Source organism: Etheostoma cragini, chromosome 1, assembly GCF_013103735.1.
Source record: "Etheostoma cragini isolate CJK2018 chromosome 1, CSU_Ecrag_1.0, whole genome shotgun sequence".
NCBI classification, from domain to species: Eukaryota; Metazoa; Chordata; class Actinopteri; order Perciformes; family Percidae; genus Etheostoma; species Etheostoma cragini.
Genome location: NC_048407.1, coordinates 8,580,693 through 8,598,905, shown reverse-complemented (window position 1 = coordinate 8,598,905; position 18,213 = coordinate 8,580,693). Strand labels below are relative to the sequence as shown.

The 18,213-nt window shown below is 39.2% G+C and overlaps 1 protein-coding gene and 1 long non-coding RNA gene across 2 annotated transcripts in view; one reads left to right on the top strand and one right to left on the bottom strand.

Annotated features, from left to right (window-relative positions):
- lrrc4cb (leucine rich repeat containing 4C, genome duplicate b) overlaps positions 1-18,213 on the bottom strand; it is a 44,484-nt gene that overhangs the window by 13,994 nt on the left and 12,277 nt on the right. The gene's annotated exons all lie outside the window — the stretch shown is intronic.
- Positions 12,196-18,213, top strand: part of LOC117946359 — a 13,652-nt gene continuing 7,634 nt past the window's right edge. The window contains exon 1 of the long non-coding RNA XR_004657014.1: positions 12,196-12,531. This is a non-coding gene — a long non-coding RNA (uncharacterized LOC117946359). The remainder of the gene's footprint in view (positions 12,532-18,213) is intronic.

Genomic DNA, 18,213 nt, shown 5'->3' with positions numbered 1-18,213 from the left:
GAAGCAAAAAAAAGATGGAAAAATCTCCAAAATGCATCAAGTGACAGATTAGACATTTGTGTAATGTCACAAAAAGTTAGATTTTATTTCCATCATTTACACTTTCAAAATAACAGAAAACAAAAGAAATGGCGTCTGCAAAAGTTTGTTTGTAAGTTGCAATACCTTTTCATTAAATTCTGTGCCTTTTCTTCTCCAAACGAACCTTTGCTCATTCCGGCCAAAAATAACGTGTTCACACAACGCATCAGGCTTGTCTATATGTATATGTTCATTTGCAAACTTCAAATGCTGATTTTTGTGGTGAGGACGTAGAAGAGGTTTTCTTCTGATGACTCTTCCATGAAGATCATATCTATACGAGTATCTCTTTATAGTGGAATGGTGTACCACAACTCTAGTGTCTGCCGGGTCTTTCTGGATGGATCGTACAGTCAAACGTGGGTTTGGACTTCCAGATGTTGCTTTAACTTCCGATGTGCCTGATAACTGTCATTTCTTAATTACATTCCAAACAGAGGATATTGGCATCTGAAATCACTTTGCTATCTTCTTACAGCCTTCTCCAGCTTTGTGAGCATTAACTATTTTTAGGTTTTCTAGACAACTGCTTAGAAGAAGCCATGGTGTTGATTGTTGGGCCAAGGTCATATGAGTCGGGGCATTTAAAACCTGGTCTTTCCAGACGATGATTCAGAACAATCCATGACGCTGTCAGTTCTCAGCTTTCCAAAGGAAATAAAATCTAACTTTTTGTGACAAATTATACGAAAGTCTAATCTGTCATTTGATGCCTTTTGGAGATTTTTCCATCTTTCCTTGGCTTCTTTATGCACATTAATACAAAGTTTCACGTGACCTAGGGTTCCCAAACTTTCGAGCCCCACTGTATACCTGGGTGCCGTTTTTTTTCAGGGAATTGCCCTTGTGTAACCCTTGGAGTTGTTGCTGTTCACATTATAGAACATTTTGAGGCCCTGTATGTTATTTCATGTGCTTTGATTACTAGCTATTAGAAAAAAGTTGCCACTTGTGCCAATACTGGATAGAGGGAGAGCCAACGGGTAAAGAGACACCTTTCAAGTGATAATTCAATTCCCATTCACGTGTTACCTTATGCTACCTCCATTATAATAATTGCATGGGCTAAATAATCTGCAGGGACCTCCATGTTCAAATGCACTCTGCCAAGTCTCTGTATGGTCTCTGCAAAGGGATTAAGACAGGATGCCCTGGGTGGCAGACTGACTGAATGCGAGGGCGCTGTTAGTATTCGTGTCACTTGTCGAGCCCACCAATCTGCTCCCATGACGGAGTTGCTAAAAAAGGAAGATCTGCAAGATCTGCCAATTATAGGTGGAATAGCATCATGGCTATCAAGCTGGATTGGACTAAATGAAAACATGGCACAGTAGAGTATGTTAGCATGACTCATGGCGAGTGGGGACAATCTCAGGAATTGGTTACACAGATATGGACTATTGCTTTCACTGCCAAACAACAATTTTGGAAACAAATGCAGTGCTAAAAAGCAGGTGTCCGCTTGGGTTTAGGTAAGTGAGTACACAGAGTGGCAGAATAATGAGCTGAACAGACCCCATAAGCTGCCCTCTTACAGTAGTTAAACAGATCGCTGTTTTAGCACAGAATTAGTGTGATTGGTGAAGGGAGCATGCAGCCTAGGGCCAATTTTGTACCGCCTGCAAAATAATTCTGACTGAACTTGTGACACTCATTTTGTTGGAAAGATTATTAAATATTTAATTCAAAAGGTTCCACATTGTAACATGTTATGCTTCATCAGTGGAACTTGGCACTTTCCAAATGTGTTAATAGCATATTACGTGTGATTTCTTTCAGGTTCAGAAGCTGTGGGAAGTTGGCCAGGGAGTTGTGTTTTCGTCATATAACATGTGCATTTCAAATGTCCATGGCCAGGGATATAATTTTAGTTTGCAATTTGTAGGAAGCATTTAGATTGCTCTCTTGCTGTGGCCTACTGTATCACTGGTGCAGTGGAAATACTTCCAAAAAGGCCAAAATACTGTCAGCTGTTGTTAGTGTTGAGAAAGACAACAGTGTTGCATTAAAAATGACACAATAGCAATGTAGCTTCAATGGCCATCTTGGCAGGTTGCCGCTCCCTGCAAAATGCAGAGTGCTCGAAGGGATTAGTTCACTGGAGTGTCCCCTGTTCAGTCACAGCTATTTGCCAATGAATTCCGGCCTTTCTCGTTTGCAAATTGACTGAATAGAAGAAGTTGGAGGCAGTTCTCTGTGGAGCTTTTGTGTCCACATTGAGGTGACAGGATACTGACAACAGATGGCACCATACGTGGTGCAGTCTTTTGTTCTTTTGTTTAAGATTGCTGCCCACCAGCGTGCCACAATGTCTCAATGGAAATCCTTTTTTTTGGATTCTGCCGTATAGCTATGAGTACGTGAGAATTCATTCACACGTCTCTAATAAGTGCAATGCTGAGACTATGTATGCAGTTGCATATCCCCATGCTGACAAACATTTAAAAATTGGTGTTGACAGTCACAGAAAAAGGTCACACAATTTCTGAAACACAGGTTAGATGTGTGAATCTGAATATTATGCAGGCTACATGTATGATGTATAATTATAGTAGGATAACATTGTGTTTGTCTTGTAAAAAAGGTAGGTGATGTAAACAGCTCTAGCTTGGTGTAGCATTAAGGCACTGTGTATATTTGTAAAGATATTTCTTTGGCTTTAATATAGATTAAAAAAAGATTCAATTCTAGCAATAGTCACTTTTTTAACTATAAAGAGGCCTTACTTTCAGTTTATAAAACAAACAAAAGTATGCACACCCACACACATCAAATCAATACTCCCAAACAGGTGTAGCAAGACCAAAAAGATGAAGGCTGAAGATATTCTATGCTATGCCTGCTTTTTTCCCAATCCAAAATAAAAAATCAAATAAAAAACGTGAAAGCTATAAATGCCAGTTTTTAGCCATGCCGGCCATATGACTCATTTGAAACTAGCTGGTGGTTGCATTTAGCTTTGCTTTGTCCGATGGCTTGACTGGGTTTCTACTTGACTTGACCAAATGCCGCACACCAAGCAGTGTTAACTTATAATAGCTTCATTTTGGAGAGAAAAATGTAGAAATCACAGAAACGGATAAGGTGTTTCTCCTGACTTGCCTTAGCTGACACAGTAGACTACTCCTCACAGTAGGCATTAACACGTAATAGTGAGCAGAACTACTTTGAGAAATTCAAAAGTAGATGTTACTGTTCTGATGCAACGGTGATGGATTAAAAGGGCTGAGACGTCTAGTCGAGTTCAGATCTGTATCCACTCTGAAGCCAGGCTCCAGCACTCATAATCATGTTTGGAGTTTAAAAAAAAGAAGATGAAAGCTGTGAGGAAACATAGTTTCTGTATAGTTAATGGGTTTTTATCACATAAATTGGCCTATATAGTCTAAAAAGCACACAGCATCTCATCATCCTGCATCCATGGCGAGCATACTCCAATGTCTGACTTGTGGGACTAGAAGTAGGCTGTGCATAATTACCTTTTATACAAACATCAACAAAAAGCATTAAACATTGCACTGAAAAACTCAAATGCAGTAAGAAAAATGATTTTGCCATTAGGCTTTATCGTTGTGCATAAGGAGGTGGATTCTTTGATAATTTGCAACTACAAATACACAAATTAACATTCATCAACAGTGAACACATAAATTCCCTGCATGGTCACATTTCATCCCGCAACAGCTTCGCACACACAAACACATGCACTGTGTTAGAATTATACATCAATACAGTACAGTAGAAGCCTTCAAATCTTGGTCAAGGATTAAATGCAAGCTAAACCCCTCCGTCCCAAATTGCATGAATAAAGTGATAAGGGTGTGATACTTCTATTGATCCCCGCAGTGAAACTCTCTTTTCACTTGGCTTCCTCCAGGGAGGTCAGAGTGTTGGGTCATCTTCACAAAGCGCGCCCCTGGAGCTGGCAGCGAGTCAATGGGGAATCGCTGACTTGCTCAAGGGCAGGACAAGAGTGATGTGTACATTACAAGCTCTTTCCTGCATGGCTACAAAAGGAAGATCTTAAATCTCTCCTACTTAGAATATCTTAAAAAGAAGTTCCCAACATAAGACACAAAGCTTGTAGAATAGGAATAGGATAGATTGCTATTTGAAGCGAATATTAAGAGAGCACCAATAGGTTGTCCTACTTCGAAGGCAATCTATTCACCTAGTCTTCTATGTAGAACAAAAAGGAACAATGGGTCCTTCTCAGCTTTTCTTCTTAAAGTATATCCCTGCCATGCGCCATGTTGTATTGTATGGGGATCTGGTGCCACTAGTGCTAATTTGAAAGTTGATCGTCAGCAAAGTTGAATGTGTGTTGTCGTCAAACTGCCTAATTTGCAAGACACTATAAATTCCCTTTATAAAGCAACTAGTCTATTCCACTGCAAGGATTCACAGCTTGGAAATGAAATTCCCTTCGACCCGATGACTATTATTATCTACCTCACGGTGAAGGGTGAACAGAGGATTAAGGTTTGTTTAAAAATAACCTCCATCAAATATATTTGGACCTAATAAATAAATGCTGTAGAGCAGACATGTTCTCCGTGGTGTGATTTGGATCCCTCCCCCACTTCTCCTCCCTCTTTTCTCTTCCATCTTTTAATCTGCTTTGATAATTCAGCGGCGAATGCGTGACGCATGGTAGGAGACCGCCTTAAAGTCAGTCCGAAATCAAAGCAAGGAAGATGCAATTATTCAAGTGGCAGTCAACTTTTTTTTTTTAAAGATGAATGTACACTGTACAAATAGTCTCTCATAAAGGTTCAATCTACCGACAGGATCACAGATCATCACAAAGAGCCGTGTTATCGCTCTGCTTGTGCAGGGTCATTTGGTAGGCCTGGGATTGGTTGTATAGTTTCAACCCAAACATGTTGTGCCTTTCTTACTTTGGATTGTGCACTGACGATGGTGATGACGATCATTACCCAGCGTTAATATGTTTTCTTATCTAGCAAACCTGCAGCTGAGCAGACTAGCTGTGGCTGTGACTAGGCAAGGCATTGTGTTAGTTTCCTCACTGCTGATGGCTGATTGATTGCATGTAGCCAGTGTTGACAGCATACGCTAGGTAGTCCATCTTGTTTTTCCTTCATTACTTGCTCATGGGGAGAATTCTCAGCTGGCATGCTAATAAGCTGTTAAGGATTGGTGTTGTGCCAAAATGTGCATCCCCCCCAAAAATGTTTTCCCTGTTGGTGTGTCCTCGTTTGTCCTTGGTGTTCTGGTGCCACTTCCATTCTTTGAAATCCTAATACATGTTTTAATTTCTCTTCATTATTGATCCTTTATAAAGACTGATGTCAATCAAATGCTAATTATTGCACAACACAGTGTCCTTTTATGGGAGACGACTGCCTCAGCCACTTAGAGTCTAAATTGTGCATGCCTTTGCTACTTTAATTTGGTGATGTCTGATATCGTCCTATTTTTGATTTTTTTTTATATTTTAACATACATAACTCTGTTTCTCAGCATGGTGATGAAGCTGATGGTGATGGTATGTGAAAAAAAGACACATTATTTAAATTTTCCTTTAATTTATTTTACCTTTATGAATCATGCTGCAGTTGTTAATCAGCATTCTTCCAATGCCCTACGGTCCAAACATCCATTACAGTACATGTGTCTTTTAACCTGTTAACCCTGGGCTTTAATCTCGATTTAACATTACCCTGGGTTATCTTTTCACGTCTGACATTGTTTGTGTTTAATCCTGGTTAGCCTGAGGCGAAGCTGTCCAGCTGCTGTGGTGCTGATTATTGTTTATCTGAGGTAGCTTGTTTTTCTCTGCTTTGGTTGTTTGTGTCAAGCACGTAGCTTGCACGACCCCAGGCCACTTACTTGTTCCCACATGTGAATGTTTTACTCTCAATTATTCATAATTTTAGAAAAGGGATACTTCTTTTTAGGCTGAGGCTAGTTCCCATACATACTGTAGTATGACACACCTCATCGCGTGTTTTGTAAATTCCCTGTTGGTTTATGGATTATGCCATTTAAAACTGATACCATAAAAAGGGACATGTAGTCTTTCAATCTATCTAAAAAATCACCACAGTTGGATTTTTTCATTAATACCTGAAGCACATCTCTGCAGAACAAGTGAGTTGATGCATTGATTTTGTTAGAAAACCACTGTGTATTTATAATTTATCATCCAGCAGATATGGAGCAACCTTAGCATTCATTTGGAGTTGTGTTACTGGACACCCGATCAATATACTATACGTAACTCCCTTTTCTACTCTCCCTTTAGCTTTTTTTTATCTCTACCGACACCGGAGAAGATATCTGGCTCTCTAGCTGCTGAGTTCTCCTCCATGTTCACCAGCTAGTCTTAACTGTGACTGCTGTTAGGTGCTTGGCAGCTGGTGTGCTGTGGGTTTTTGGAGCAACTTTGATAACAGCTACAGGCTGGGGTTAAAAAAAAATAGAAAACCAAAACAATGAGCTGAAATATTCTGAAATGCTCCATAGATAACTGAAATAAAAAAATAATAAGAAATTGTTAATATTAAAAAAAGATTATGGTATTTTAAGATTAAGGTTACGGCAGCTTTAAATAAATGAAAATACTTCAAAATTATTTACAGTTTTACTGCTTGCAAATCCATCCATTTTCTATATCACTAGTGTTCAGCGCCATAGGGGGCAGCAGTCTATCCCATCATGCACTGGGTGAGAACTACCATGGACAGGTTGCCAGTCTTCATAGTGCTAACACATATAGACAGATACACACATTCACACCTACAAGCACTTTAGAGTCTCTTCACCTAACCCTGTGGACTGGGAGGAAACTGAAGTACACATTCCAGTCCAGAGTACCTATGTCGCTGGAATTCTAGAATGTTCTCACCAGCTCCCCATTGCATGTATCACATATATTGTCCTATATTTCTAAATAGTGCTGCAAAGATTGATTGGTTGTCAACTATTAAATTCCTCACCAACTATTTTTGATCATTGATCATTCGGTTTGAGTCATTTTTTTATGAAAAAAGTAAAACTTCTCTGATCCAGCTTCCTAAATGTGAATCTTTTCTAGTTTCTTCACTCCTCTGTGACCTTAAACAGAATTTCTTAGAGTTGGGGACAAACCGAGACATTTCAGGACGCCATCTTGGGCTTTAGAAAACACTGATGAAGACTTTTCTGACATTTTATAGATCAAACAACTGTTTAGGTAATCAAGAAAATAATTGACAGATTCATCTTCAATGAAAATAACCAATAGTTGCAGCCTTATTTCTGGATGCACGTGTGTAGATCTCCATTTCATTGGTTTTGAAGCACACTGAGCACACAGAGCACATTGTCTTTCACTGTCTCTCTCTCTCTCTCTCTCGCTCTCTCTCTCTCTCTCTCTACATGTCTGCAGCTCCTCTGCACCTTAATCCTCCAGCTTTTTCACTCTCTTTCCTCAAAGCACCTATCTCCTTCTCCCTCACTCCCGTGAGAACCACTATCTGTCTCCCTCTATCCTGGAGCCTTTCTCTTACTCCGTCTCATTCTACACTCTCATCACTAAATAATTCCTTACAGAAGAAAATCTAATCAAATCGGAGTGAGAGTGAGCAAAAGCAGAGGTGGGAAGTGTGTGATTTAGACTTGGAGAGGGGGGCAAAAAAAAAAAAATTAAAAAAGACAGAAGAAACATTGGCAGTGTGTGAGGGAGTAGAGAGAGTGAATTGCAAGTGCATTAGCAGTCAGAGCACTTAGTGTGAGGAATCCATTCATTATTCATTAGCTAATTCACCATGTATAGTAATTAAAATCAGGGCCTGCTCCAAAATGAAAAGAGCTATGATAGACTGGTTTTCTATGTACAATATTTAATAGGGCTGTTTTTCAGTAGTCATGCTCCAGGGATTTATAAATTATGTTTACCTGGATGCAACTTGCTGTCAGGACACTTCTAGTGCTTCACCCAGTATGTAGGGTGACATTTTCTGACATGAGAATGAATCCAAGATATAAATATGCAAATGTGCAACATGACCTATAAATAACAAACAAACCATGACCTATTTGTTATACAGTGCATGTGAGGAAATTGCTTATTACAAACAAAAGTTTCAAGATAAAGATTTAATAATTTAATCTGATCAAAGCACATGCAACTCTTGCATATTTACCTATTTTTTCAGGAAGAATTTTAATTTGTTTTATCTAATTGGATTTATAAATACAGACAGTATGTGCATACACACTTTACAATGAAAACATATATGTCATGTTAAGAAAATCAAACAGGTGTGTTATTTGTTCCTAAAAACACTACGCGGGCAAAATAATGTTAAAATAGGGCGAGCTGATCATCTAGGTGTGTGTGTGTGTGTGGTGGGGGGGCGGGGATTGGCGTTTGAGCTATATTTGAACAACAAAGCTGTTTGTTTTAGACTTGTTCTGACAACAGTGATAAAGGTTGGATTCAAAATAATCTTACTGTGTGTGTGTGTGTGTGTGTGTATGTGTGTGTGTTTGTGATGTGCCTGTTCATTCAAACCAACTAATTGTCCCTCTGATTGGTGGTTTAGATCAATGGATATTCAGCTTTTTCATTATCCCTTGACTACAGTTAAATACCATTATCTAGGTTGTGTGTGTGTGTGTGTGTGTGTGTGTGTGTGTGTGTGTGTGTGTGTGTCAATCCAGAATCCTACATGAATCCAGATGTGCAACAAGCCCCATAATTATTCTAAAATCTCCAAATCTACATTAATCCTTTTAACACATGGTCTACAATAAAGTCAACTTAAGTCTCTGATTACCAATTTAAAACGCATCAAAACCTAAAGAGACACTTAATTACCAACACGAATTGTTCTCTATTAACAATTCATACCATAGAGTAGCGATTCAACATATATCCAGGTCATGAAAACTTTAACATTTGCTGTGCAAGCACTCAGTGTCTCGTAGGTCTTATAGTTATAGAACAAAAATCTCTTGTTCAGCACAGAAAATGATGCTTCTGCTGTTCTTGGAGAAGCCACAGCAGCTTTTTTGGAATAAACAAAGAAAGACAGTTGGCATGCGTACAGCCACGTGATAAAATAGACAGAAAAAAGAATGTCACCTACTTAGAATCAAACTACACAAAATCTAAGAAAAAGCGTTATGCCCTTGGATTGTAATATTTTTAAAGAAATTTGTTCATGATTCTCTATGAGACTTCAAATTAATCAATGTAGGCTGTTGTTTTCAGGCTTTACAGCTGCAAAACTGAGTATTTTATACCAGATGCAAACTGTTTGCCTATAATCTGCATTTATTTTTATAAAAGGACACATACTGTTTAGTTAAAAAACACCAAATATTTCAAGTATTTTATTCATTAGCATGATAGTTGACGCAAGATTTTACTTTGAAAAGTAAAAGTAAGAGAGATTTTTTAAAGTATTTTATTTTGATGGCAGTATACATTTTTTAGTTCGTCTATAATCTACATGAATTATATAGATGGACGTATTTTTTTAAGTATTTTATTCATTAGCATGAAAGTTGACACAAGCTTATTTTTTTCCAGATGCAAGCTTTTATTTTGAAAAATAGAAGCTCGGGGATGGCAGGACATGCTTTTTCAGCATGAAAAATATTAGATGGATGTGTCATTGTACACATCCATCTACTCTGTGTATGTTGTCCCTGAGAAGACAGTTAACAAAACCAAAACGTATGGAATAGGAGACATTAATTGAATTCCTAGTGAAATTTGGCATTACCTTCCAAAGATGAAAAGCACTTAAGAATAAAAGGGGACAATGTTGAACAAAACAGAATTGTAGCTTTTTTTGGACAAAGCAATGCTCATTCAAATGTCGCCAAACTAAAAAATAGGAAAAAAATCTCAACACATTAAGACAGAGGAAGTGTTTTCTACACAACAGCGAGTGGCACTTGATCTGTCAACAGAAAGGTGTGTTTCACAGCAGCATTACATCTTCTGCCACTTCTGCCTATTTAGCACCAATAACAGACATTACGCACAAACAATTCCCATCACCAAATCCATAGGAACCACTGACAGTTTGTTCATGGCAGCAGCATGTAGCACTGTATTCTTTCCTCCTACAGGGATCTCAGTGTCAAATCTTGTCTAACTGCCAGGTCCAACCTTATCGCCCCCACCCATTTTTATGAGTTGTCTATAAAATAAATCAACAATGTCACTGCTGTTCATTGCTCTGCCATTGCCCTACATGTAATTCTTGTTTAAATTCTCAATAAGTCCCACTATTCTGCTGACAACCCGACCAACCAAGTTCCTAATATTGCTGCATGAGAGCATGGACAACAACTGCTTTGACACTTTCAAACAAATTATAGAATATAATCATACAATCCAATGCAATTAGGAGGATTTGCCGACTTTTTTTACTAGTATTTTTGTGTGATTTTAGACCCTAAGCCCTATGACACAGGAGATGGCTAATTAGACTGCTTCTTCACTATGTGCATTTAGGAGCTACATACTGTATGTGTGTATAATGTGCTGGATAGCGGACACATTCATTATTCCTTGCTTCTGATGATTTTAGAGTTCCTGTTGAATACCCACACAAAGGAAGTGGAAGGTAACGGACATCCGGCTGAAATAAGTGACATTCGGACGAATTTTGGAGCATCGGAGCAATCCTGGAAGTGGAACATGGTGGATAAGGCTGCAACTAACGATTATTTTAATTTATTGATTTGATTGATCAATTTGGTCTATAAAATGTCAGAAATTGTTGTCTGCAAAAACAGTTGTTTTGTCTGAGCAACTCTCCAAAACCTGATGTTCAGCTTAGGATCATAAGACAAAAAAAAGCAATCTTCCATTTAAGTGGGTGTAAAAATGATATGTTTGGAGTCTTTTATGCTTATTTCATTATCAAAATAGTAAGTGCAGTTAGTTTGCATCTTCTTGTCAGTAAAAAGAGTTCCAGTTTTAGATTTAAACCTTTATTCCTAGATGGAACATTGCATGTGTAAATTGTGTGTACTTGATTCCTTTTTGTATGTGACACAGCTCAATCCATAAATGAGGAGGAACAAATTATTTATTGATGGCTTTATATCAAAAGCAGATCATTGTTCCGCTTTGTAGCAGTCCGTGTTACATTTTCACAAACGCTTTTATTCTTCATAGTCTCAGGGTGAATTGTTTCTTCGATTAACATATCCGGTCTTGTGTCACAATTTGAGTGGATGAAAGCGCCTGGCGGATGAGTGAATGGAAGATCGAGGTAAAGCGACAGATGTTGGCTGAAGTCACTGTTGCTCCTCTCTCTCTGCCCTGGTGTAAAAGTGGGTGTTCATCCCTTGAATACAGATGGCATTACACAAGCAATCCTCTAAACGGCTGAGACACGCTAACATGCTGCTGTCTGGAATGGCCTGCATCTATCTCCAGCGCCTACGCAAAGCCAAACACCTTTTGTTAATCTCTCAGCAAAAGGCCTCAGTTTAGGATACGGTTCAGAAGACGTTTCATATTATCTTGTACTTACACTTAGTTCTCCAGTTTATTTCCAATGATGTCAGTGAGAAGAGGGGACAAGCAGCAACATAGAGCATTTGATATCTTTGAAGCTGCCTGACGGTATTCTCCCACTGAAGAATGTATAAGTAATGGTATGTGTTGCTTGAATGCACAATCATCTTAATACATTTGAATTATGTGTGGCATCTCTCCTTTGGTCCCCCCATGACTTGGTGGTAGATTGTCCTGAACTTACGATAATTAACCTTGAACACCGTGGGGGACAGGAAAGGAAGGAGCCCACACGATTTTCAATAATGAAATTATCCCTCCTGTTGCACATCTCAAAGTCCACTGCCACATTATCTGCCTCCCCAGTCACTGATAGATCGGGTCTTTGTTATGCAAATGAACATTCATTGTATCCTACCTCACCATTTAGACAGAGAGCTGCACCTGTATTTGCACCTACTTTATAATTTAATACATTTGACATGCTAAGTGATTGTTTATCCATTATATTACTATGAAGGCAAAGGCAACTTTCTCTGATTACATCTGTGGAACTTGTAACAATTGACTTGATTTAAAGGTGCAGTAGGTAAGCCTTATGAAACTAACTTTCTGTCATATTTGCTGAAACCGACCCTATGTTTGACTGGAACTTCAAGAAGCAGGTCGTTTAAAAAAAAAAATCTGGCTCTGCCGCTGGTACCACCTACAGCCTGTAGTGTGATTTGCAAAAATCCACAGCTCCCTGTTCAGATCCTCCAATCAGGGCCTTGGGGGGTGTTTAACTGTGTGTAAATCACTGCTCATGGACACGCATTCACTCTCCCATGTGGGGGGAGGGGCTTAGGAGACCGTTTTGGGCTTTAGCAGAAAGGGGGGATGGGAATGAGAAGGTTTCGATGTTCAAATTTTTTTGCTAAATCCTGGATCTTCACAATTCTACCTAAAGCACCGTTAAGACTGAGCAGATGTTGAAAAACAAATTGGAAATGGTGTGACACCTGTAAAAACATTTATATTTTCTACAAAATTTCTTTTTTTGATAACATTGTTTTTCCCTACTAATACTATACTTAGAAATTTAATTATTTGTATTCAAAATGCATTACATGTGCCAGTAGGTGGCAGATTAAGCAGCCCTTGGTAATATTTCTGACAGCCACATTGCAGAATGAGAAGACCAGTTGCAGTTGATAGTCAGAGCCCGGTTTCCCAGGTTGGACCCTAATGTGCACAGCTCAGACTAGCTCGTAGCCTGTATGAGCTAATTAGATGTATGTGAATTAACATGGCCAGTATCCTACATACGTCCTACAGCAGAGGTGTGCAATTCATTTTCCCAAGGGGCCACATGAGAAACAGGGATTCTTGTGGAGCGCAAAACTCAATTATGCTCAATATTAATTTTACGTCTATTTTTTCTCTGGGCATATTAGCGCAGCAGAGTCCACCAAACACTCCAAATAAAGTCCCCTTCAGGAAATGGCTTACTGTTTTGGACGATATTCTGGGATATCACAAAGCTGGTCTTGACACTTGGTAAAAAAGCCTTGTTGTGTTTGCAGCTTAACTAGCAAAGCTTCAGATGTCCGTTCCCGCTCTGCATCAGTCAACTTGTATTTCTCTGTGTGTTTAGTATAGTAGTAGTGATTTAAATTATAATCCTTTAACACAGAGATCTGTTCTCCACAAACTAAGCACACGGCTTTACCTTTGACTTCAGTAAATAAATACTTAGAAGTCTGTTTGGTTAGAAACTCGGCGCTCTGTATCGACTTTTCTCCATCTTTCCCATGAGCTGACATTTTTGAGGGATAACATCTCATTCACGTCTCTCGCTAAGTTCGCGGCTCGCAGACACAGGGGTCCGCCACATTGCAATTCTTCTTCTACTTCTTTATAATTGCAACTTGCAACCAGAGAAGAAGCTGCATGTGTTCTCAGAAGAAAAGAATGCCCAAGTCTGCTGTAGCTGTTCTGGGAGCAATTTTTTTATGTTAGTCAAAGTTGTTTTTCTTCTCAGTAACGGATAGAATGTGTAATGTAGCGAAATTCAATATTTCACTCAAAACGTAATCTAGTACATTTTGAAATACTGATTTTAAAAACTACTTACAAAAAACAAAATTTACAACAAAACTACTCAATACAGTAACTTGAGTGAATGTATTTTGTTACTTTCCTCCTCTGTTTGAGAGCAGTGGCCAGACAGGAATCAGTGCCATGGGGCAACCTGCAGTTCAGAGTTTAGGGCCTTGGTTCAATTCAATTCAATTCAATTTTATTTAATTGTATCACATCCTATCAAAGGTTATCTCGAGACAATTTACAGATAGAGTAGGTCTACCACTCTATAATTTACAAAGCCCGAACAGTTCTAGTAGTTCCCTCCAGAGCAAACAACAGTGCAACAGTGGTGAGGCAAAACTCCCTTTTAGGAAGAAACCCCGGTCAGACCCAGGCTCTTGGTAGGCGGAGTCTAACAATGCCGGTTAGGGGGGTTATGCACAGTGGCAAAAACAGTCACAATAAAGGTAATGGATCAGTGACTAGAAATAGCAATCATAGTGGTTCATGTCATAGCAGGGCACTGCAGGGCACAAGTAAACAGCACAGGTATTCGAAACATGACTTTTGGTTTGGGCGGACCCCGGGTGAACGCCATGGCAACCTGCAAACTTACTGTGAGGTGACAGCAATGCTTTTTGTCCACCTCATAATGATCCAGAAACAATTTTTGATGGATAATGTCAGAGCTCCAAAATAGTTGCACTATGTATTTTGCAGCAATAAGAGCCCAGTGAGTGGCAGATCCATTCATTCAGGTTGAGAAGTGTGTTGGCTCAGTCAGGTGTAGGAAGCTTTCATGCTCATGTCTGGGTGATGCAGAGAGCTGCCAATCATTCACTGAACAAGCTACTTGAAAACTTCTTGTCCCAAGCTAATGCCTATTGATCATTATGAGCAAGGCAAAATTGTGAGCCATGCCGGCATGGCTCCACTCTGAGGAAAACAAATCATTACACAAACACAGCGCAAACAGTCGAGGTGGCTGACTCGATGTCTGCATCCAAGCTAACCTTCCTGCTGTGACAGTACCGTTACTGCCACAGAGCTTGTTTGAAAAGGAGATTCTTGACAAATTATAAAGATGGACGATTCCTTTTGGGATGTAAAACCCTTTCTCAAAAAAATTTAGTATGCAATTCAACTGATTACCTTCACCGTATCATTTCTAAAGGCCATTAGCAAATATTGAGATACAATTTGAAAAACCTTTATTAATCTCCAGAGGGAAACTTAGGTGTTATGGCAGCAACAGCAACGGGAATGAAACAAAAGAGGAGCTTCAGGTAAGAGTACAGAACAAAACCAACGATAAGAATAAAAAAGATAATAAAATAGTGAAGATATAGTCATGATAATCAACAAGAATTTCATATTTTGGTCCCTAACCACATCTGGTCTGTTCAAATTGATTTCAGGCTCACAAAGGCATTGGATTGTTATTGTGACCTTCAGTTTTAGGATTAGCTCTGGAATAGATAATACCTACTGTGGTGTAAAACGCAGATCACCTAATGTGCCATAAGTCCACACAATTACAGTAATTGACCAACCGCATTGTAATCACAAAAATGACTGTACCATCCCATTTGGCTAATGTAAATGAAGCGCTTTTTATATTTGTTAACTGAAGTCAAAAATATATTTTAGCAACACTGAGCAGATTTGATGCATAATGGCTGAGGGACTTTATTCTGTTGGTCGCTTTTGGGAGTAAATGGGATGTGCAGGAGTTTTGTTTTCTTTGACCTTCTAGAGTATTTCTTCAGCTGTGATATTATTTACATTTGTGCATAAATACAATTTCATTGGTATTGCTATGTTTCCATCCATGTCTCCACTTGAAAAAATATAGAAGGTTTGAAGGTTAACAAGATTTTTTTCATCCTAAACACTGTTAACACACACACACAAACACACACACACACACATACAGTCAGTAACATATGTTCAGGTGTCTCGTGGGGCCTCCTTGCAGTGCTGCACTTCATTCTGGATATGCTCAGACAGAATATACGAGCTTGAGGGCTTGGAATAGTGCCAGGCTCGTCTCCTCGATTTTGGGTCGTAAACGCAGCCTCTGCCCAACGACTGCAGGGCCTTTTAAAACAGGGCTCAGCTTGATTGGACACACTTCTGTTGCTCCGTCCCCGACTGCAGGCAAGCCAGCAGCTCAGAGAGGCAGAACAAAGCTGGTCTCTTACAAGCAGGTCAGCTCTCAACCTCTTGTACAGTAAACTGTATACATACAGTACTGTATATTCTTTTTTTTGTCATAAAAGACAGTCTTTGATTCACCACTGCTTGTAGATAGTGGAAACGGCTTTAAGGACAGCAGCCCAGAATGAATACGAAACCAGAAGATTGTGGGATATATTAAGCCTTGGTAGCTCATTTTAACACAGCATCAGGATCAGGGATGAAAAGAAGGGACAATTTAAATGTGGGCATCAGGCAAGGAGAATGTGGGAGAGTGAAGTGAAAGTTTGGTTTATGAGTCCCTATGCATTCTGCATACGGCCTCGCTCACACTGGTGTTTTGAACGTCTAATTTGTTCATGAATAATACAACATGAACCATTTGGCTCATGAATATGAAATAGGTGGAACCACAGGCTCTCCCTATAATCAACAGTCGACGCACACAGTCCGCCGTCAGCTCTGTGGCTCTGCAGCAGCATTTCCTCTAGTGCATTTAGCCAATAGCAGCCGATCATAGCCTTAGCAGATTGTTGGTGTTGGTACAAACTGTCTGTGAATAATGTGTGAATACAGCGTCTTTAGTCGCCAAGGATATTTTAGTGGAACACAACCGTTCTCCTTCTGTCTCTCTTTCTCTCTCTCTCTCTCTCTCTCTCTCTCTCTCTCTCTCTCTCATCTTCATGCACAGTCAAACGGTATTTAGAGTGTGACAGCCCTAATTCCCTGGACCACCAACTTTCTCAAACATGCAGCAAACAATATGATTGCAATGATTTATTTACTGCTGTTGGATAAATGGTGTGCTCACTGTAGAAACGACAGTGAAACATGATGCAGAGCCGAACAGCTAATGCACCAACAATCTCTGCCCATTCGTTTACCCCGCCTGAAGCCGCATGGCTCTCCTCCAACATGGCCATATGCCCCTTAGCTTAGCTGCTCCACGCTGTATTGAATGACTCATGATACAGAGACTACATATCATCACTACCCAAGAATGAGAAAACACGACTGGAGGATACTGGTGGACAATCTAGTGAAAAGATTTATGGTGTCTTGTTTGGCTCAAGTCATAGCTTTAGTAAAACAAGATGCCCAGTTGCACAACGTTAATATCTGGGGCTGCATTCCTGCCATTAGAAATTGGTCTTTTGATTGTTTTTGTGATAAAAATGTGACTCAAACATTTACAATCATTGCATTTCTCCTGGAAAAAAAGTCTGCAATGTATAATTATTTCAAAAGTGTTGTCAATTGTCTTGAGTAATTTTTTTGATTAAAACTATAAGAAACAACTTGATTGACAGGAATTAAATCAGCAACCTTTTTGTAATCAATCACTGGGTAATTCTCACATCTTATGGTTTCATTCTTAAATGAGAGGATTTGATGGTTTTATTTGTCTTATAATTAACTAAACTAAAGTTAAGTAAACTGTATATCTTTTTAGCAATGTGGACTGGTAATTTGGACACGACTATAAAGATCTCTTATTGGGCTTTGAAAAAGGTGACTAAATAATGAATTGATCTACAAATGAATTGATAATGAAGGTTACAGTCAGTTGTGATCCTTGTTGAGATACGATCTATTGAGAATGCATTGTGAAAACATCATGCTACTTTAACATAGAAGATTTCCATGTTCATTTGAGAAGGCACAAGCTCCTCTTTGGGTTGGGATTTCCCTTTTAAAAGCATGTTCAAACCCAGTGTACTAGCACAATCCCTCACTGTCAAGCTGAAAACAGAGCTACCAAGGCAAGGCCTACGCAAGGTTTAAACTTGACACATCAAATGGCAGACTACGCATTTGGCTCTCTTTGTTGTAGGTTGGGCTCTGCTGTGTAGTTGTGTTTTGAAGCAACATAAGCTGGAGCTGTGCAGTTGTTGGTAAATGGCTTAGACTATAGATTCATCGTGTTGCACATATGAGTTGCCTGTTGTCTTTGCCGTGTAAATATTTGATACTCCTTTCCCTGCCCACTGGGGGTGTCTAAATAGCACTATGAGTCAAACAACAAAAAGGTGTAGGTAGTTGTACAATTGGTAGCCATGCTAGAGGCATTGGTGATCATCTGCTTTTCCTTTAGCGCCATCATGAGATTGACATTTGGGGTTTTGAGTAAAATGTCTTAGCAACTATTGGATGAATTGCAAAGAAATACAGACATTCATGTTCCCCTCAGGATGAATTAGAGTAACTCTGTTTATCCTTAAGGTTTCCATATAGCAGGAAAATGTTGATTTGTCCAATACTGGATTTTATGACCAAATACCTGCTACTCTTATGACATCCCATCGGGCTGTTTAGTGCCAATTAGCACATGACACCACTATGCTTGTGTGTACAATCTCACGGAGCTG